Source organism: Acomys russatus, chromosome 23 (genome assembly GCF_903995435.1).
Source record: "Acomys russatus chromosome 23, mAcoRus1.1, whole genome shotgun sequence".
NCBI classification, from domain to species: Eukaryota; Metazoa; Chordata; class Mammalia; order Rodentia; family Muridae; genus Acomys; species Acomys russatus.
Genome location: NC_067159.1, coordinates 16360721 through 16382838, shown reverse-complemented (window position 1 = coordinate 16382838; position 22118 = coordinate 16360721). Strand labels below are relative to the sequence as shown.

At 36.9% G+C, this 22118-nt stretch overlaps 1 pseudogene; it reads left to right on the top strand.

The window, feature by feature from the left end:
• The first annotated feature begins 18638 nt into the window (after positions 1-18638).
• LOC127206163 (PRELI domain-containing protein 1, mitochondrial-like) lies at positions 18639-20481 on the top strand (annotated as a pseudogene).
• The last annotated feature ends 1637 nt before the right edge of the window (positions 20482-22118 follow it).

Below are 22118 nucleotides of genomic sequence, written 5' to 3'. Positions count from 1 at the left end.
AATAAAGACAAATCCTTAAACTTTTGTTTTTATTACTTCACATGTTTTGAGATAATAGCATAATTATATCATATTCCCCTTCCTTTCTGTGTCTCCCCCCTTTCTCTCTTCCCGTGTGTGTGTGTGTGTGTGTGTGTGTGTGTGTGTGTGTGTGTGTGTTCCTAAATTCAACCTACTCAATCTCTAAAATGCTACTTGTGTGGATGTTCCCAGCGCTGATTATTTAGCATTGTATAACCAATCTGTGTGAATTTCCCTCGAGAAGACTATTTTCCTGCTCTCAGCACTCCTTAGTGGTCAGTCACTCTTTGTATGGGAGTGAAGCATCCTAGTCATCCACCAGCCTATTTCAGCCTCTCTCTCTCTCTCTCTCTCTCTCTCTCTCTGTCTCTCTCTCTCTCTCTCTCTCTCTCTCTCTCTCTCTCTCTCTCTCTCTCTCTCTCTCTCTCTCTCTCTCTCTCTCTCTCTCTCTCTCTCTCTGTCTGTCTATTTGTCCATGTTCAGTCATCTTAGGCAGTCATGTCGGTTAGACTTTTTAGGTATAGTTCTGAAATGGTTAGAAAATTAAAATTTAAAAATACATATTGTATTAATGTTTACCTAACTGGTTGCTAGTAATCAAGGAAACTCTCAAAAGTAATAAACAGCAAAAAAAATGCTTTCATTTTGGCATACTTATTTAGAATGTGAGTACAAATAATTTTGATTGTTTCATTACACTAGAAGATAACTAAAAATCATATTTACAACATTCTACCATCTTTAAGGGATCTTCAACCACATTAATATGCAGTTAGATCCAGTGACTTGCTTGTTTGGTTTCTCAGTTAAACATAACATGTTTATTCTTACTAAGGATTTATCATTTCTCAAAGTCATTTAGAGATTTAAGACATAAGCTCAAAGCAGTTTCAAGATGTTGCTAAAGATAGACAGTAACCTTCTGGGTAGTGAAATGACTTATTCTTGAGCCATATGCTCAGCCTCAGGCCTTAGACATTGGAATTGAGTCTGGAGGGAAGGCAAACCATGACACTGATTAGTGCCTATGTCCCTGTTTTAGATGTAACAAAAATCATTGAAATAATATTTTATGACAACTAATCTGTTGTTGTTAATGTGATCCATGCAAAAAGGAAAAAAATCACTTGATACCTCACTGATATTTGTTAGAACTATGAATCTGAGATACATTAGTCATCTAGATGGCTCAAAGACTGAATAGTTTTGGGAGTTCTGATTAATTCACCTCAGATACACCTGAATTCCAATACTTCTTTCCACTGATGTTATATCTCAATTCCTGAAATGTTTTTCTGTAGAACAAAAATACATTGATCTACCAAATTCTTATCCTAATATCAGTAAACTTATGGTGAATTTCTAGACAGTAACTTATCAATTGAAACTCTTTCATTGATATTCAGAACAGTATTAATATTTTCGTAGATTAATATAATGTCATAGTGATTTATCCCTTATTCTCATTTCTGAGTCACAGTCTTAATGTGAAGAAAATAATTTATCAAATTTGTCCTTCTAAGTGCCATTTGTGCTTTTAGACTTAAAGGCATGCTTGTAAAGATGGAGAGGAGAAAATTGCTATGACTTTTGCAAAATTCCACATTTACCATTTCTTTTTCCATAATTTAGAGTTAGATCCTTGGTGCACATTCTCTAATGCCATTACTTTACCTTATTTTATACACGGGCCTAGGCTTTAGACTTTCCAGAAATCTTATACTCACAGGCAGGAAGATACATGTCCAGCACACTTCAGAGTTAAATATAATGTTGAGGTACTGTAAAATCATTCAGTTAATGTAATTTTAATTCTTATTCATCATTATCTATCAATTAAAATAATTTTTCAAACTATATATAAATAATTCTTATTTCTGTGAGAGTAATGGCCCACTGTTAGGACAGGGTTAGCTGTCTTTTGGAGGAGTTTGATTCTGTTCTATCAAAAATGCAGTGAAATATCTAAGAACTGTCTTATTCAAATAGTATCCTGATAGAACAAGATATTACGGGAAAAAATGTGATTATCAAATCGGTAAGGAATTTTGATTACAAAATACAATTTAAAACATTACGATGATTTTTTTGGTCATAGCTGAGGGTTAAACTAATGGCCTTATTAGTTCTGCATCACTACTGAGTTACATCTTTAGTTTCCAGGACATAGTTTTGCTAAGGAAATTAACAAATTGTAAAACATACTTGTTAACTTACTTGAAGATTTCAATAATAACTGTCAAGGGAGAAATACACTGTGCTCAAGGACAAACCAGTTGAGAAAGAAACATGAAAGTGAAACTATGATTTATTATCCTATTAATAATCTCATTTGGAGAGAAAGCATGATTTCTACCACATCTTAAATGTAGCACAAGACTTCAAGGAACACTCTTCCACTTCAGGTTTAGCACTCAAAGTCAAAGTTGCTTCCATGTGAACCCAGATTCTTTGTTGCATATAGGTGAATTCTGGTTCCCCCAATCTGTCTTTAAAACTCCACTGCAAGGGAAGTCATTCTTCTTATTGAACGCAAAGGCAGTTGGAAAGATTGGCAGACATTAGCTTAACCAGGTGCTCTCCACAAGGAGTGCTGTACCAAGAAGATACAATATACTGCTTAACAGACAGAAAGGAATAAAAAGCATATTCATAAAATGAAAACTCCCCTAGGTTCTTCAATAAAACTGAATTTATTTTCCCTTATTTTTGCCCTAACCAATCAGGCACATGATTTCATTTTTAAATTCTATTTTTTTTTCTTTATCTGAATGTAAAATTCATGGATTTATTTTTATGCTAAATTTTAAGCTATTCTCTCTAAAACTATCAGCAGCCTTATCCAGCCTTTCTTTCTTATAGAAACATTCCATCAAATAAACACTGGCATATAAGGGTATTTGGATGAAGACTGGAAGGTTGAGTTTCTTCAAAAATAGTGGGGGGAGGGTCAGTTCTGTGTGATTGTATGTATCGTAAAAATGCCCTAGCCCACCTTAGCAATTTAACTGCCTAATTAATAGTTATGGTTGAATAAACAAATTCTTTGTTAGGCTAATGTAAATTTCTGAGTCTTGTTTGAGCACTCCCTTCTTCAATTTTTAAAAGTCATACTAACTATTATGACCTTAGAAATTACTAGGGTTTGTATACTATGATCTAACAGACACTTTATCAAGACACTTTCATGACATTCCCATTAGTTCTTTGTCCTCAGAGGTACTGAAGTGAAATTAACTGATAACTTTTATAGTTGCCACATATTAAGTATGCTATGCATTCTTATTACTTTGTTAAGAAAATGTAATTTCAAATCCTTCTGGCTAATATTTAAAGCCAATTGTCTTTATTCAACCATCTTTTCTAGATAGAAATCCATTTTCAAAAACAGAATTCATGCTAATTTTATAAATCTTCTTTATACTTGCAAGAGACAAATAACTTACAAATGTTTGTTTCAGATTACTTAATTCTTTTTTTACATATTTCTTTTTTACATATATTTACATCATAACACATAAGTAAAATAAACTACATACAGCAATAAGAACCTCAAAACAATCAGGAATTATATAAATGTTATATTCATAGTGTTTTGGCTATTTGTATTTCCTTCTCAAGTCTTTCATGGGGTTAAAGATCGGCTACTTTAGTCTTGCAATTAAACTTAGTTTAGAGATTAAGATGTTTTTAGGTCTAGATAGATGTTTTAAATTGATCAAGATGAGATATGTTACACATTTCTTTGTGGATTCACCTTTTCTACTTTTTTATATAATGACCTTTTTCAGGGGAAATAGTTAAGAAACTTTGAATACACATAGTAATCATTAAACTGAATATTTGTGTTCTATAAGCAGAAAGCTGATGTCTTCAACATGGAGTTCAGTTGCTCAGTGTCTCACAGATTGTTGGCAGTACATCCAGGGGTAGTCCTTTGAACCAAAGCCTATCAAGCCCATATTTTAATTAGTAAGTTGCATAAGAAAAATCTTCAAAAGATCATTTTATTTTATATTCAAAGCAAGTTCTCTTTGTGAAGTATGTGGTGAAATACAAAATTGACTATAACGAATTTTTTCCCAAACTCAGACCCACAGAACCATAAAGTAAACTAAAATTGTCTTGTTTTTAAGGTTTGTGAAATATTTTACTGGGTAAAAGTGCTTGCCACCCAATCCTGATAGTCTCAGTTCAATGCCTGGAACTCAAAAGGTAGGAGAGACTGATTCTGAAAGTTGAGCTCTGATCTTAACACATGCATAATGGTATGAGTTTACACACACACACACACACACACACACACACACACACACACAGAGAGAGAGAGAGAGAGAGAGAGAGAGAGAGAGAGAGAGAGAGAGAGAGAGAGAGAGAGAGAGAGAGAGAGAAACACAAATTGTATTTTTTAAAAGCAAGTTATATTACGGTATATAACAAAAAGTAAGCCAACAGAAAATTGAGATTTATTAATTAAAAGCTACAAGAATACTAAGCAGATGTCAAGGCTCTCTACGTCATATCCCCACATATTCAGATAATACATGTTTATACATATCTGTCAATGTTCTTAATACTACTTATCAGAACTCTTAATGCATATCTGAGTTTGAAACATTCTTGAACCATGTATATCATATGTACTGTAAAACTCCATATTTTTCATGTTGTTCCATGCACATGGATTTACTTGAAAATGAGTATTTCTAATTCCAACTGATTTTAGACATATTATTATCTCTCCACTATATCTTAATCCATCTTTAAACGTGTTATTAGATAACCCTTTAGCTTATTATCCCTTGGAGATTCTGAAAATATACAAATGCTATTAGTTGGTGGGAGTCCGCAAAAACCATCCTAATTTCTATCAACTTTGTGGCTATAAACAGTATCAGATACCAGAGGCCTGATGTGTTTGAGTTAGAACAAAAAGGTGAGTAGGAAAAATTAAGAACTTGTTTAAACTCATGACTAAAGAAGGTGAGGAACGTGCAAATTGAAAGATAAGCTGTACATGTGTAATTATACAAATACTCATGAAGAGGAAGGCTTCAGTAAATAACTCCAGTAAGTGAACAATCACACCAGAAAGACCTTGCTAGGCAGTTTTAGGGGGAAGAGTACAAAGACAAGGAAAATGAAAGGCTATAGGTGAGATACTCTGGCAAATTGGTAATGGCCCAAAGGCACGTTACTGTGTTGCATTTAGGTTTACATTAAATCATGGCCTTGAACTGGAGATGTGGCTCCATGGTAAAGCACTAGCCTAGCATGCACAAGGTCCTAAATTCAATTACCATCATAACAAAAAAAAGATTCAAGTTTCCTGGAAGGTAACATGCAACCTTCGTGTTGCAGCCATTTTAGAATAACTGTAGGATTTGATCCTGAGCTAAGATAAGAATTCCTCAAATAGTAGATGCATGACACCCCGACCCCCACCTTTACACTGGGCTTGTAAGCCACCAGTCTCCTGCGTGAAAGGAGCAATTGCCATAAAGTTTTTCAATTTATTTTTAATTTCAAGTTTTAAAAAAAAAAGTCATTTGTTCTAATGAAACAGTTTTATCATGCTTTTATTTTGTTGGTGTTCTTTGTTTGCTTACTCTTTGATCTAAGAATTAAATCCAGGGACTCTCTCTCACCTGAATCAAATAATCTACAATAGAGGTACTTCTCCAGCCATGAGGCAACTTTTCATGTACTCCTAGTCAGAGCCTGTGCATAAGAAAGTCTCACAGATTTTACAGACTTTAGCTCTACTCTCCGTCCTCTAGAGAAGACAGTTTGGAAGCAGAGCTAGTAATTAATAAAATCTGTGTAATGAAGAGAACAGGAATGACTGGTTGCTTTTCAGTGACAAGGTCCTAAGAGGGAGCGGGACAGGAGAAGAAAACAATGCAGAAATGGAGAAGATAAAAGAAAGAGAAGAAACATAAATAAAATAAAATAAAAAAGAAAGAAAGAGAAAATAAATTTTGAGTTTGAAAAGTCCTATAGAAGGTGTAGTTTTTGGCAAGCAAGCTTATGAATTAAAAACAGCATCTTACATATGGTCTTCCTGAAAGAAGAAATGGGATAATGTCAGCAAAAAATTATCATACAATAGGACAAAGTCAATGGGAAGCTGGAACAAACAATGTTGCACAAGAGGAATACAGGATATATCAAGGGTGCCACCAAATGAGCAGACAACAGCACTGAGATAGATAAGCATAGCCCTGTAAGGTAGGAATAGCTGGTTTCTCAGGTTCTAAAGCCAGCATCCTCCAAGTCCTGAGCCCAAGCTAGTACTGTCTGCCAAGCATGTGCCTGGTTTTGAGAAGGGATTTTGCCCCTTCTACACACATCAGGGCCACAAAGAAAGCATCCATAGACTAGGACAGCCATGAAAAAAAAAATGGAATATTCACAACATTCTATCAGAACTACAGGGTATCTGCAGCTTTAAGGTTGATGAACATCTTTTTATAATATGTAATGGTAGTACCCCAAATTCATGAAAACAACAGTCTTTATACTGAGAGTCCATCTGAACTTCGGCTGCCTATGTGACTCTTTGTGTGATTGTACCTTGTAATTTTTCATTATATTCCATCCATATAACTGACTGAGAAATATCATGTGTGTTTTTCCCTTAGTATTGTGAGTTATCTTGTGATATTAAGTAGGCCCAAAGAGAAAGGTGACAAGAATCTTCATTTGAGGCTTGTGCATACAAAAGAATTAGGTAACACCTACTGTTGTGATTGACATGTATGCATGTAGAGGTCTTGTAGAATTGAGACCTTAACCTAAGTTGCCTAACACTCAATGCAGAATTAGGCTATAATACTTCAGAACTGAATTGAATTATAGCATCACCTGCAATAGCTGCTATCAAAGTTCTCGAAACATGAAAATTTTCTTGTTTACCTTGTGGGTTCATTCAGGGACATATTCAAGGAGAAAAAAAAATAGTTTTCATTTTATGCAGCTGGAAAGCAAAAGATCACAAGGGAAAGGAATTAAATGGAGTCTTTCCTGCATTCATTTCAGTATATTAGTTAGTTATAAGCATTATTAACAGACACTGGCTTATGTTGTCATAAGGGTAGACAGGCTATACAAGGATAATAAAATCAGGTCAGAGAGTAGAGAATGCAAGCTGAGAGAGACTAATTCTCAATATTAAATTCAAAAAAATGAATTTTACATGCTATGCAAGTCATTATTCATAATTCAAAACTATTTTATTATTTTATGTGGACAAGTATTTTGCCTGCACGTACCTGTGGAGGCCTAAAGAGAGCATAACTATAACCATAGTTATAGACTGTTGCTAGCCAGCATGTACATTTTAGGCATCAAACCTATGTGCCCTGAAAGGGCATTCAGTGTTCTTAACTACTGTGCTATTACTTTTAATGTACAAAGCTTTTTTAAATTTAAACGACACTAAATTTATTTTCTTAAAGTTGGAATATTCTTCTATTTCCCAGACTAAAATTAGCAAGTTCTAATTAGGTCAAGGTTGATTAGGACAAGATATTTGGCAACATCTGATATACCTATAAAACAGAATTAAACTTTTTATTCCATCTTGTTAATGATGTTATGTATGCAATGCCCAGTAGTTAGCAATAATAGTTAATCACAGAATCCATTGTGGAAGAATAAAAGCACATTAAATATGTAATTTGTGTAAAAGACTCTTAGCTACTGTTGCATTTTTTGCTCTAATGAATTAATGTATTTAAAGAAACAATACTGGTAGGCTAAAGTTGTTTTAGCTGTCAAAGAAAGGGGCTTTCAATTACAGTATTCATAGTCTCTCCTTGAAATTTTCATTGTCTTTATTCAAAGAATTATTGGAGTTAAATGTTGTCCTACAATTAAGTTTTAAGAATACTAATGAAAAAAAATGTGATAAGGAGTGACCAGTGTGATCATGTAATGAAGTCCTATTGCATAATAGTTAATCCAGAATGTATTCAAATTAGAGTAATGAGAGAAATAGTAGGAAATAAACATCCTTAAAATTCTTAAAACGAAAGCCGTTAGCAAACTGAATTAAAGAGTTTGGGAAAATAAATAAGTAAAAGTTTGGGAAAAAAAGGAAGGGGGAAAAAAAAAAAAAAAGACTTACAAAAGAGGCAGCCCTGGAATCACAGTCAGATTCTGTAAATCTTCAGGGATCTAATGCAAATATTCATGGGCAGAAAAAGAGACTGGAGGTGGGAAAATGTAAATTAATTACAAAGAAATTTTAATCGATTAAAAGCTATGATTTCTTTATTTGAACTTAGGTTGGTTGAAGCTTGTCCACTATGATGGGATGAGTTGCAGCTAGTGTTCTCTTTTTTTGTTTGTTTGTTTAAGTAATTTCTTCAGATTACATCTCAATAGTTATCCCCTCACTTATATTCTCCCATTCCTCCCTTCCTCTCTCACCTTATTCCCCTCCTCTAGGTCTGTGACAAAGGGCAACTCCTCTCCCACCATATGATCACAGTCTCATCCTGGTAGCCTACTTACCATTCCTCTGAGTGCCATCAGGCCTCCCCACCAAGGGAAAGTAGTCAAATAGGGGGCACCAGAGTTCATGTCAGAGTCAGTTCCTGCTCTCCACACAGTTGTGGAGGATGCGCTGTCCATTGGCTAGATCTGAATAGGGGTTCTGTGTTTGCTGCATGAATTGTCCTTGGTTGGCACAGTAGTATGAGCAGACCTGCCTGGGTCCAGATCATCTAGCCTTGATGGTCTTGTAGGTTTCTAGGATCCCCTGGGTCCTTATATTTCCCCATTCTCCCATACCTCTCTTACCTGGAGTCCAACTAAGAAGACCTAGCATCTATCTCAATCTCCTGCTAAATGAAGATGTTCAGGGGACATCCCTGTGGGGCTAGGGTCCAATTATAAGTGAGTTTATACCATGTGAATATTTATGGGTCTGGGTTAACTCACTCACGATGATCATTTCTAGTTGCATCCATTTGCCTGCAAATTTCAGGATTTTCTTGTTTTTAATAGCTGAGTAGTATCCCATAGTGTAAATGTACCACAGTTTATTTATCCATTCTTCGATTGAGGGACATCTAGATTGTTTCCAGATCTGGCTATTATGAATAAGGCTGCTGTGAACATGGTGCAGCATACGTCCTTGTTGTGTGGTGGAGCATCTTTTGTGTATATTTCAAGGAGTAGAATACCTGAGTCTTGAGGTAGCCCTATGCCCAGTTTTCTGAGAAAGCGCCTGATGGATTTTTAAAGTGATTGTACAAGTTTGCACTCCCACCAGCAAAGAAGGAGTGTTCCCCTTTCTCCACATCCTTGACCACCTACAGACTGGGAAAAGATCTTCACTAACCTTACATGCTACAAAGGACTAATATCCAAAATATATAAAGAGCTCAAGAAATTATATACCAAACCAAATAACCCAATTAAGAAATAGGGTTCAGGTCTCTGCCTCCTCTCTCTACCTCTCCTTGCTACTTCTCACTCTACCTTTCCTCTCTACCTCTTCTCTCTCTCTCTCTCTCTCTCTCTCTCTCTCTCTCTCTCTCTCTCTCTCTCTCTCTCTCTCTCTCTCTCTCTCTCTCTCTCCCCCTCCCTTCTGGGTACCTCTTTCCCACTTTCCTTGCCCCCACATGCTCATTTAATAAACGCTGTATAACATAATATCTACCTGGTACCTTGTATTCTGTCATTACCTTAGTTTTTATGTATAATACTGGTGCTGAAACTGGGTAGGGACTTCACCTACTCTCCTACTTTGTGCGCAGCTGGGACAACCAGCAGGGACCTCATTCCACCTAAAACTTCTACTCCTTTAGTCTCTTCCATGACTGGGAAATCAGGTATCTCTGCCGCCGCGTCTGCACGGCTGCACTCCCCCACCAATGCTGGACTTCCTGTATCCTGCTAGACTTCGTGCATCCAGGACATCATCAAAGCAGCTACCCACAAGTGCTCCAGTCCAACAACACAGATCATGCCAGCTGGAACTACCTTGCCCCTCCCAGCTGCAGATATTCTCAGACCCTGGACAGCAAATGCAACAGCCTGTTCTTCTGGAACCTAAACAACATTTCAGCCTTTTAAATCCCCTATCGCCACCCTACTATCAGCATGATGTAGTTAAGACGATTGCTTAGCTCCTTATCCATTTACAAAACGCTGAAATGCTGTGCTCCAAGTTCCCCCTGCATTCTTAGGTCCCTATCTGCTACAGAACATGGCTGACATAGCCTGCCCTCCACCTTGAACTTTCAGAACTTTTTCTTCCCCTTCATTATATAATTTGGACATTTTGTTGCTATTGAATTGTTTTTTCTTGTCTCCATTACCTACATTTATATACTGTAACTCGCCTTATATAAAAACAATCCAATGTTCCTCATTTTTTAATTATAAGAAAAGGTAGAAATGTTAGGATTCTGCTTCAGTCCGCCTACCTGTGATGTCATCACTTACCTGCCATGGGGCCGTGGCCCTGCCCTGGGCCATATAGAAGACAGACCCTCCATGTGGCTGGTTCTCTCTGCCTCTCTCTCTCTACTTCTCTCTCTCATCCTTTCTCTTACTGTCCTCTCTTCCCTTCTCTCCTCTCTTTCCCTCTAGCCCCTCTTTACTTTCTCTGTCTCTCTTGTGTCTCTTTCTCTGGTGTACCCCTTCCCTCTTTTGTTCTCCCCCCATGCTCATTTAATAAACTCTGTATAACATAAAAAAAGAAATATACAGGGCTCAGAATTAAACAAAGAATTCTCAACAGAGGAATAGCAAATGGTTGAGAAACACTTAAAGAGATGCTCAATGTCCATAGCCTTCAGAGATATGCAAATCAAAATGACTCTCAGATTCCATCTTCCACCCATCAGAATGGCTGAGACCAAAAACTCAAGTGACAGCACATGCTGCTAATTTTCTCAATGGCACTTTGTTTTTTACTCACTTTATATCCTGGTCATAGCCCCATCCTTCTCTGACTCCCAGTCTCACCCTTTCCCCCTTCTACTTCTCCCTCCTCCCCTATTCTTCTGGAAATGATGGAGACTATTTCTGTCCACCCTGAGCTCATCAAGTCACATCAGGCCTGAGAGTGTCCTCTGTGGCCTGGCAAGGCTGGGGGAAGTGATCAAAAAGCTGGCAACAGAGTCTATGTCACAGAGAGGCCCCGCTCTCCTTACAAGAGGGCCCACATGAAGCTTGAGGTGCCCATCAACCACATCTTTGTAGGGTACCTTGTCCAGTCCATACATAGTCCTTGATTGACACTTCAGTCTCAGCAAGCCTGTCTGAGCTCTCGTTAGCTGGCTCTGTTGGTCTTCTTGTAGAACTCCTATACCTCTGTGTAGTATTCTCCTTCCTCCTGCTTTTCACAAGGCTCCCTGTGCATTGCTGAATATTTGGTTGTGAGTCTCAGCATCTGTTTTGAAGCACTGCTTGGTGGAGCATCTTAGAGGACATTCTGCTATGCTCCTGTCTGCAAGCATAGCTGAAGATATGATAGTATATATATATATATATAAGCAATCCCAAACTTTCCACCAGCAAACTACTACAGTTGATAAATACATTCAGCAATGTGTCTGGATACAAGATTAATTCAACGAATATCAGTAACTTTCCTGTATACAAATGACAAAAAGGCTGAGAAAGAAATTAGGGAAACAATAATATAAAACATATAAAGTATCTTACAGTAACTCTAACCAAGCAAGTTAGAAACCAGTATAACAAGAACCTTAAGTCTCTAAAGAAACAAATTAAAGAAAATATCACAAGATGGAAAGATGCCCCATGCTCATGGATAGGTAGGATAAACATAGTAAAAATGACTGTCTTACCAAAAGCAATCTACAGACTCAATGCAATTCTCTTCAGAATACAAACACAATCCTCAAGGGTAATTTTAAATTAAGTTTTCAGATGGTCCATATGTTTCAAACATTTCTGCTTGCTACTTAATGATGTAAGAATGCAAGCATGAAGGTTTCTCAGGCCAAATGCAAAGACTCACTATAATGATCTGTAGACTATGATTATATAATGAAAACATTGTTTTATGGTCTTGCATTACATTTAAAAAGATGATAATTGAATTATCTCAGAAGTTAAAATTGCATCTGACACTTAAAATTTTTAAAGATAAAACATAATTGCCTTTAAAACTCCAGTATGCCCATGAGACCAGGTCTTATGTAGCTATCAAGGTGTAAAGTGCAAAATAGAGGATGGCCAATATGTCAAATCTATATTTTTTAACCACTAAGATTATTCTTATCAGTTTTTTGTTTCAGAAAATAATCACAATCATCCACAAAAGAGCAATGAGCCTTATGTATTTAATCTGAACAACTGATTATCAATACTGAGCAACAGATTTTCAAATCTCTTCACAAATAGTGGAGGAAAGACTATATGGAAGGTGGTTGTCATATTTTCACAATAACCCATCAATAACTATTGATACACTTTTTGGAAAGAAAAAAGATTATCAAGAAAAGATTATCTCTGCTGTTATCTTCATCCTAGCCATCATGACAACCAACCAAACCATTTCTCATCATCAATTTAAAAGCATTGCTCCTTAATGTTTGTCAATACATAGTGCGTTTCTTCCCCCCCCCCTTTTTTTTTATTTATTCTTGTTACATCTCAATGTTTATCCCATCCCTTGTATCCTCCCATTCCTCCCCCCCCCCATTTTCCCATTATTCCCCTCCCCTATGACTGTTCCTGAGGGGGATTACCTCCCCCTGTATATTCTCATAGGGTATCAAGTCTCTTCTTGGCTACCAGCTGTCCTTCCTCTGAGTGCCACCAGGTCTCCCCCTCCAGGGGACATGGTCAAATGTGAGGCACCAGAGTACATGAGAAAGTCATATCACACTTTCTAAGCATTATCATCAATAAGACCAGAAAGATGTGTCTAGTAGGGTCTTTAATCAAATCTTTATAGACTAACTCCATTTTAATGCTTTTAACATGTGCATTAATAAGAAATTGTATATATGTAAAAGTGTGTGTGTGTGTTTTAAAGTTTCCCTCTGATTTTAATCAGGCATTGCAGATAGAGCTGGATCTCAAGGTGACTTTAGCTCTTTCAAAAGAGCTTCATTAACCAAGAAAGCAAGCTCAAAGCCTCCTGGAAGCCATTAGTTCTATTACCTTATGCATGGCTTGCAAACAGAGGTGTGAGAAAGTGGGGTAGGCACCTATTTAATAAATAAAAAAAAACTCAGCAACCAGCAATGCCCATGAGAAGTGGAGATACTTTTAGCCACAAATTTCACCTTCTTTGTTCATTCAATCATTTCAAATTCCATTTGGGCCATTCGTCAAGGTTGATATTTCTGTGTTTTACAAGGTTATGAGATGATGCCTACATGGATCCCAAGGCAGCCAACACAGATTATGAGCTGGAAATCTGTGTTCCAAGAATTCAAGAAGCATCAAAATCAATGAAGTCAGACTTGGACAGAGTTACACATCCTTAAGTGAATTTGAAGGGAGTGCCTATGGCTGTGGCATTCAAGGGAAGAAGTACATTTTCACAGTGGCAGGAGGTCACTCTTCTCATCATACTTGCTCTGCAGATCTAAACTGTTTCATGGCTTGTCAGAGAAGCAAACAAATATGAGTAAAGAAATCTTAGTTCTGAGATTTTTTTTCTCAGCCTTCCCTTCAATTTTACGCCATTTCATCATGGTTATACTTGTTATGATGAACTATTTTAATTCTTATTCTAATCATTTGCTTCTTATTTTATGTTTCTCCTTGTAGCTATTCGATGACTACTGCTTTGATTTTGTTAGCCTTTTTTTCTTATAGAAAAACCTTAAAACTCTTCATTTTATGTTGATGTACTATTCCTGTTACTTTCATGGGGTACACATTTGACTGCTTTTTCACACTTCATGAATGCAAGGCAAAAGAGTGAGTCACCTCCAAAAAACCATGACCAGATGTGTCAACGGATTTGTTTGTCCGCCCTCAGTCTCCTTGCATGTTACTGTTTTTTACTACTTAAAATTCCAGGAGAGTTTACTTGAAAGGTGTGTTCCTCCAAGGACACCCACAATCAACTAGATGAAATATTTTGAAATGTTGTTTGTAAAACATAATAAAAGCCTAGTAAATAATATTTAGGTGTAATGGAGGCATAAAAATGTTTTAGTGTACTCTGATATCATAATAAATGTCATTAAGATAAAGTTTACTTAATTATACAGAAACGTGAGGAAAAATAATTCAAAAATATGACTTCAGTGCCCATGAAACACTTTGTGCTTGTGCATCGATAAGTTTTAGTTGAAAGATGTAACTGAGCCTTCAAGAAAACTGTCTCATGGATCCTCAAGGCTGAAAAAAGGTATTGAGCATTCCAGAGAGTTACAAAGAGGCCAGTTTCTCTCAAGGACAGTTGGTACCCAGTGGGGTGATAATTTCTTTCAGTACCCAACTCAGTTTGAGAATGTGGTGAGCATTAATCTAGAGAAGCAGTGGATGGGAGGTCTACCGTTGGTGCAATTCTGAAATTTCCCTCCACGAAAGTAAAGTCTATTGCCTCCAGTGCTTCTTAATTGTCATATATTTTAGGAGGAAAAGATAGTCTTTTCAGAACCATTGACTGCCAACACCTATCAGTTTCTCTAGTTATACATGCAGGAAAATGTATTCAGAGCTTGGAGAGATGAGTCATTGGTAACAAGAGCGTTCTGCTCTTTCAGAGGACCTGGATTTAGTTCCCAGCATCCGCATCGATGCTTATAGCCATCTGAAAGCCTGTCATAGGGAATCTAACATCTCCTCTGACCTCCAAAAGCACCAGTAGCACACAAGGCATACACATAACAAATAATAAAATAAATGTCAAAGAAACTGAAGTTATTTGTAAAGATATGGAAGCCATCTGAGATCACATTTATCACTTATACAACATAGAAATAAGATAAAGACCTAGGCCCTCCTTTATTTATATCTAATCCACTATTCACTGAGTGATGACAATCAAAACTAATTAATACATAAGTCAGATTATGTTTTATCTTATTTGAATTTAGAAAACAGAAGGGAGTATATGTTAATGTAATGTCTTCATATGAGTGATAGTGTCTCATTTCAAATGTATACAAGTAGAAGCTGAACATTTAGCTTCGTTTCTCAACATTAGAAAGATAATGAACACACTGTGGCTAGCTAACGTTAGCTAGTTTATCACAACATTTGATAAAAAATTTGTATTACAATTATCAATTTTTCCTGTAGGAGTAGTAGTTTTGAGAAAGAAAAATGGTAAATTTGATTTTCCATATTCTGAATTTGTCATGATTACATGATATTGAAAGTGATAAAATGACAACTGACTAAACAAGGCTGAAGCCAGGACTGATGACAGAGACCAACAGAGGGGCTGGAGAGTTATTAGCATATAGATGAGACTGCATGAATATATATAAGCAAGGCTGGCATCACAAAGATGCAGAGAAAATCAGAACGGATAAGAACCAATACAGAATTTAGGGTACCAAAGGCAAGAAGACATAACCTTTTAAAATGGAATATTGGAACTGCTAAATATACCAGGATAATCTAAAATGTAGCAAGAAGAAATTCACTGGCATTTAAGGAATGTGATTAGGGTGGGTGGAAAGGATAATAATTAAGAAAGATTTAAGAGTAAGTGGCGCCTGACGTGTGTCTGTATGAGTGTGTGTGTGTGTGTGTGTGTGTGTGTGTGTGTGTGTTTGGTGTTTGTGTATACGTACATATACACATATATTTGTACATATATGTAATTATATATAATATTTACATATTTATTATATAGATTTACTGTCATCGATATGTTTCTATTTTTATATATGTATATTATATAATTATCCTATCACATATGAGTAGTGTCTAATGCCATTTTGTCTTTAAATGTCTTTTTTGTGAGTAGTTTTATTTATCTGTCTGCTTGTTACTTTATTTGTTCAGACAAAGTCTCTAGCCTAAAGTTGTCTGGAAGTCACTATGTAGCCTATGTTGGTTTCAAACTCATGGCATGCTTCTAACCTTAGAAACTCAGGTTTATCATGAGTCATCATGAATGAGTTCTAACTCTTATAATTCATAATTCTTGGCCTAGCACCTTAAGGATAAAACTAAGGGAAGAGATTATATACATGCATGCACACATACATACACACATACACACATACATTTTTACTTCTAACTTTGAAATAATTTTTTATAATAGGAATTCATCTTAAACTTTCTTTAAATTATTGAAAGAAATGTGTTTGTCTATGATGTTTTGCTCAGTTCTCCTACCCAATAAAGGGGCTTGCTGGCACAATTTTGTACTATTAAGCTACTATCTAGATTGCTTTGGTGATTTCTTTCTCAGACACTGTTAGTGGCACAACTTTCAGAAAAAATGTAAGTGCTAAGCTTGCTTACCCAATCAGCACAACTTTGAAGGATTATTGAAGCATAAGATCTCCCCAGTGAGTCTTCTTCTAACGCCGTCACACATCATTTTTCCATACTGACTTTTTATGTTTCCTTGTTCCTTACATAAAAATGAACTCAATATTTCCCCCAATTAGTCAACCATGTACCTTATATATTTATTCAGAGGAACAAAGTTCTACTTGGTTTCAGAATACCATGCTTGTACATCCAGAAGTCTGAAATATTAATGCATCCTTTCTCACTCTGCTTTCTATCCATGAACACATACATACATACACACATACACACATACATACATACACACATACATACATACATACATAGAAATACACACACATCATTCTGAATCATCAGCATAAAATTTGCTTATTTAATAATAATCTTTATTAAGATATTTTGAATAGTTATAGTACATTGGCTTAGATCATATTACTACTCAGAAGCAGATAATGTGGCAGGACATGTGTGCAGATGATTTATCAAGGCAGTTATCCCAGAAGATATTTGTATGAGAAAAGAAAAAAATGGAAGGAATAAAGAAAAGCCTTGGCTTCAGCTTGGTCCCATAATGAACACTGAGATATAAATTATATTGCACTGTTTGACTGCCCAAAGCACGGCAGTTGCATTTTCAAATTCTCTCAGTACCCAGTCACTGATTAAGTGATACCCAGAGATACATATACTTCCAAACTTTAAATATTTCCAGCTTCCTGCAGAGCAAGAGTCCTCCTTGAAGAAAGAAGTACAAACGAAGGAAAGCACAGAGCAGTGGAGCAAATGGCCTATAGAAATAATAAAAATATCTGAATGAGTCTAACACCAATAATGTTCCTCTAACTCGATTCCTTGTTATTACACACACAGTAAGATGGAGCTCACAGTCTCATCTAAGAAGATTTTTTTTGGAAGTTGTAAGATGAAACTGAACGTCAGGGCCTCTTATCTGTATAGGACAAACAAAGCTGTAACAGTGAGATATAACAAAATGCACATGTTGTCTATATTGAGCTCTTTTGCCTCCAAGAAATAAAATAAAATAAAAAGCACAGCACATAAGCATGATGTGTTGTTTATCAGATATGAAGGTTTCAGACAAAGAAGTAGTTTCTTGATGCTTCGGTTGTCTGCTTCCCTTTGTGTTAAGTAATTGAGTGGTAATTAGTGATTCGGCATCTCTTGAAAGATATTTGAAGATCCATGCCTATCTGACCAGGCACTTAGCTTCATCCAACTGAATTCTTAATCTTTCAGCACCCAAAGATATCAACAGCTAATCATGCTGGGCCAAAGAACTTTTCCTTAGTTTAGACTTTTTTTGTAACTTTCCTTTTTTTTTATTAATTTATTCATATTACATCTCAATTGTTATCCCATTCCTTATATCTTCCCATTCCTCCCTCCCTCCCGTTTTCACCCTATTCCCCTTCCCTATGTCTGTGACTGAGGGGGACTTCCTCCCCTCTATATAATCATAAGGCATCAAGTCTCTTCTTGATAGCCTGTTATTCTTCCTCTTGAGTGCCACCAGGTCTCCCCATCAAGGGGACAAAAAAGGGGCACCAGAGTTCTTGTGAAAGTAAGTCCCTGCTCTCCAGTTCAGAAGGTCCTAGAAACCTACAAGAAGAATACTATGACTGGTGGATCCTGGCACCAACCAAGGACAATATGTGCAGTAATTTAGACTTTTTAATTAATATGATTATCTGTACAGATACACAAGCACAGATACCACAATCTGCTTATTTTAATTAAATTTGAAATTGAGGGAAATAATCAACTTGAGCCTGGAAATTGTGATTTATATTTCTTGTAGGAAATATTTAAAATATATGTTTTACATTAAACATATTGATGAGGAAGAATAATAAGGAAGAATATTTCAATGTTTATTTTAATGTCTTCTAAGATACACCAATCAACTCAAAGATGTAGAATATTCTTATATAAAGTTCAAATCCTTAGGCATACACCCACAAGATGCTCCACCAAACGACAAGGACATCTGCTCAATTATGTTCACAGCAGTTTTATTTGTAATAACCAGAATATGGAAACAACCTAAATGTCCCACAACAGAAGAATGGTTAAAGACACTATGGTACATTTTCACAACAGACCCAGCCATTAAAAACAAGAAAACCATGAAATTTGCAGGCAAATGGATGGACCTAGAAAATATCAACCTGAGTAAGGGAACCCAGACCCAGAAAGACACATATGGTATATACTCACTTATATGTGGATTTTAGCCATATGGTACAAGATAAATATACTACAATGCACAGACCCGAAAAGGATAAGTAACAAGGAGGGCCCAAGGGAGGAAGCTTAAATCTCACTCAGAAGGGGAAATAGAATAGATAAAGGTGGTATTTGAAGAGAGGAAACAAGGTAGGAGAGGGAGTATAGAGAGATATAAAGGTGGAGATCAGACCTGGGGAGAGCAGGGACAGGAGGACAGAAGGCCTGCAGAGAAAAGAGAATCTGTGGGCGGGGCCATCTCTGTGACAAGCTGGAGACGTACCTCGTACCTCGGAGTAGGCCACTGCGAGGATATGAGGGGAACTCTAGCTGAGATTCCCAATTCCAGGGGTCATGGAGACTGAAGAGGACGCCCTCTAACTAGATAAGACTCCTAGTAGAGGAAGAGCACCAACCTAGCCACAGAAGCTTTCATCCAAAACGTACTCAGCCTATGAGGCAGGAACAGATAAAGAGAGAACAGATAGAAGAGAGATAGAACACAGAGGAAGAGGACGAACTCAGTCCCGATACATTTTTATGAGCTGTGGCGAGTAAGAGGGGAGCTCCCCTTTACTGAGGATTAAGGGTGAGAGGAAGGGGGAAGAAAGGTAGGCTGGGAGGAGAGGAGGGAGAAGCTACCAGAGGGACGTAAAGTGAATAAATAATTAATTAATTAAAAAATAAAGTTGAACATACATATATCATTTAAATTAAAATGAGATCCATCATATATCCTACATAGCAAATGTGCGACAGGATGTATATTTAATTTAAATTTCATATTTTAAAATGAAATACATTACATGGGTAGAATATTACATTCTTAACTTTACTAACTATTTTACGTTTTTCTTTAATAAGAAATAGTCCTTAAAACGTATACAAATCTTGCTTCATCGAGGAGGCCGGACACGGGTGCACCAGAGCGGTGATTAAGCTGCTAGCTTGGCTTGCCTGCAATGAGCCACATGACCCCAGCCCCCAACCCTACCCCAACCCATACCCCCAGCCCCGCCCCCCGCCAGCCCTCCACCCCCTAACCAGGGCTCTTTATCCTGATGCAGCAGGCATCATTGAGCTGAGCCTGCCACCTGATAGGGACAGTGGTGAAGTATTCCTTGGGCCGAAGTTCATGGGACAAGTGTTTGATGCCTTTTGGCAGTGGTACCCTAATCTCTATAATCTCACAAGTCTTAACCAAAGACCTAATTCCTGGGAGGTAACCCCTGGCCAAAAGCTTCTATACTGGGAACTCCTGACCAAAACTAATGTGAGCCACTGTTTCCTGCCAACTTGATTCACTGCTGTTCATCCTGGAAGACTCTATTGTGGACCCGCAGAATCAGACTATGACCACCTTCACCTGGAATAGCAACCATGCCTGGCTGATGGCGGTGGAAAAACAATGAGTTTACCGTGTGAACTCTGACAATAGCAGCTAGACCAAAATCTGTCAGGAAGCCTGGCTCTCCTCTAGCTTATTTGGCTTCTCCAGAACTTTCCAGGAATTTGGTCTTGCCAGTTTAAAAGCAATGTGACCAAGTTAATAAAGGGCTTTGAGTACATCTTGACAAAGCTACACAGGGAGGCCCCTTCCACAACACTTGTTCAGACAGCGAAAGAGGCCAAAGAGAAAGCAAAGAGATGGGACTGGCAGCTACAGAGAAGTCCAAGGACCTGGCCAACAAGGCTGCCACAAAGCAGCAACAGCAGCAGCTTGGTATACCTTGCTTCCTCTCCCTTCTCATACTTGATTATTAAAAATTAACCTGCTGCCCTCTCTACTAACTGGGTGGTGGGTCAGGGCACTGGCCATGTCAGCGTCTGCAGTACATCCAGCTCAGTGTCCCCTGGGCAAAGACATGCAGTGACTTGCCCAAAATCACAAGCAGTACACAGGTAAAATTTTAACGCATGTGTGACCATATGATCTATATAATTCGTGAGGGCAGGTCTCCTTATTTTATTCTCTGCTGTTCCCCAAGTACCCTGAACAACATCTAGCACATAACAGGCACTCAACAAACACATGATTTGATTGCACCCCCCCCCTAAAAATTTATACAAATCTTTAAAATGGAAATTTCAGACAAATCAGATTAAGTTTTAAGAATAAATTCCTAGCTTAAATTCTCTTTCAACTTCATTCAAAATTATATCATGAACTTTTTTGGTTTGGAGGATATTTTTTTTATTAAATTGCAATCTTTTAGAAGTCTGATGTCAAATCCCTGTCATTCCACAGCACTGCAATGCCCCCTGCTTGCTGCATCACCCACTTCTGGTACGTCCCTGGAGGATTATATGAACCTGTATCTTCAGCATTTAAAATCTCTCTCAGTCCTACATATCAAAAATACATCCTGAACTCAAGCAGTATCCATTAAGTAATATGGAGAGACACATTATAAATATTTTAAAAGTTGACAAGAGATTAACCTTTGTAATACTAACTCAGCATTGTTGTTCACCGGATTCCTTTCATCACTAATGTTTTGGTTGAATACTATGAATGTAATTGACTTTCAGGTTTATATTTCAGAGAAACTGTAATATTTCCTATGAATTATGGTCTCTACATTACTGGATATGGATTATCCTAAATGTGGATGACAGTAAAAAATAAAAAAATAAATTGTGTGACTTTATACAACTTTCTACATTCATATTACAAATGATGAAGGTTGGCCTTGTGAAAGAGCATTGATGTACATTTGAAAGCTGTGCCTTAATCTGTTGTCCTTTAATGCAGTGAATACAAAAATCCTGCCAATAAAATAAGTACAAAGCAGACCACTGATATAAATAAGTTATTAGAATCTTAATATAATATGGGTAAGTATACAGCCATCTGGACAGATGTTTATGAATGAAATCGTGTTTTCTCTAAGCTAAAATGATAACAGAGTGTTGTGTCAGTTTTCATATTAAAGCAACTTATTTACTAATGTGCCAAATAATATGAAATACAGAAGATAGCTACAGTACACTCCAGAAAAGCAAAGAAAATAGAAGGTCCACACAACTATAAATCAAAATTATTCTCATTTGTATTTCAAAAGTTGGACTAAGCGTAAATTCAGAATGCTGTAAAACACGCAGTTGAAGACAGAGCACTATTTCAAGAAGATTAAAAGTTGACTTGAAATTTGAAACTTTCTGTGAAGGCAAGACCCGGAAAGAGGCCCTACCTTACACCAGTCCTTCTAAGAGGATAATTAACTGATTTGAATGTCAATGGTTGTGGACAGGTTAGAACGGCACAGATCAAAAGCCTAATTACATTATATCTCAGGGTATCTTTATCACCTACAGTAGCTATTCCTTGCTCAACTGTGTGTGTGACCTAGCATCCTGTGACTATCACATTAATTGTTTAGGTGATTTATTAACAGTTA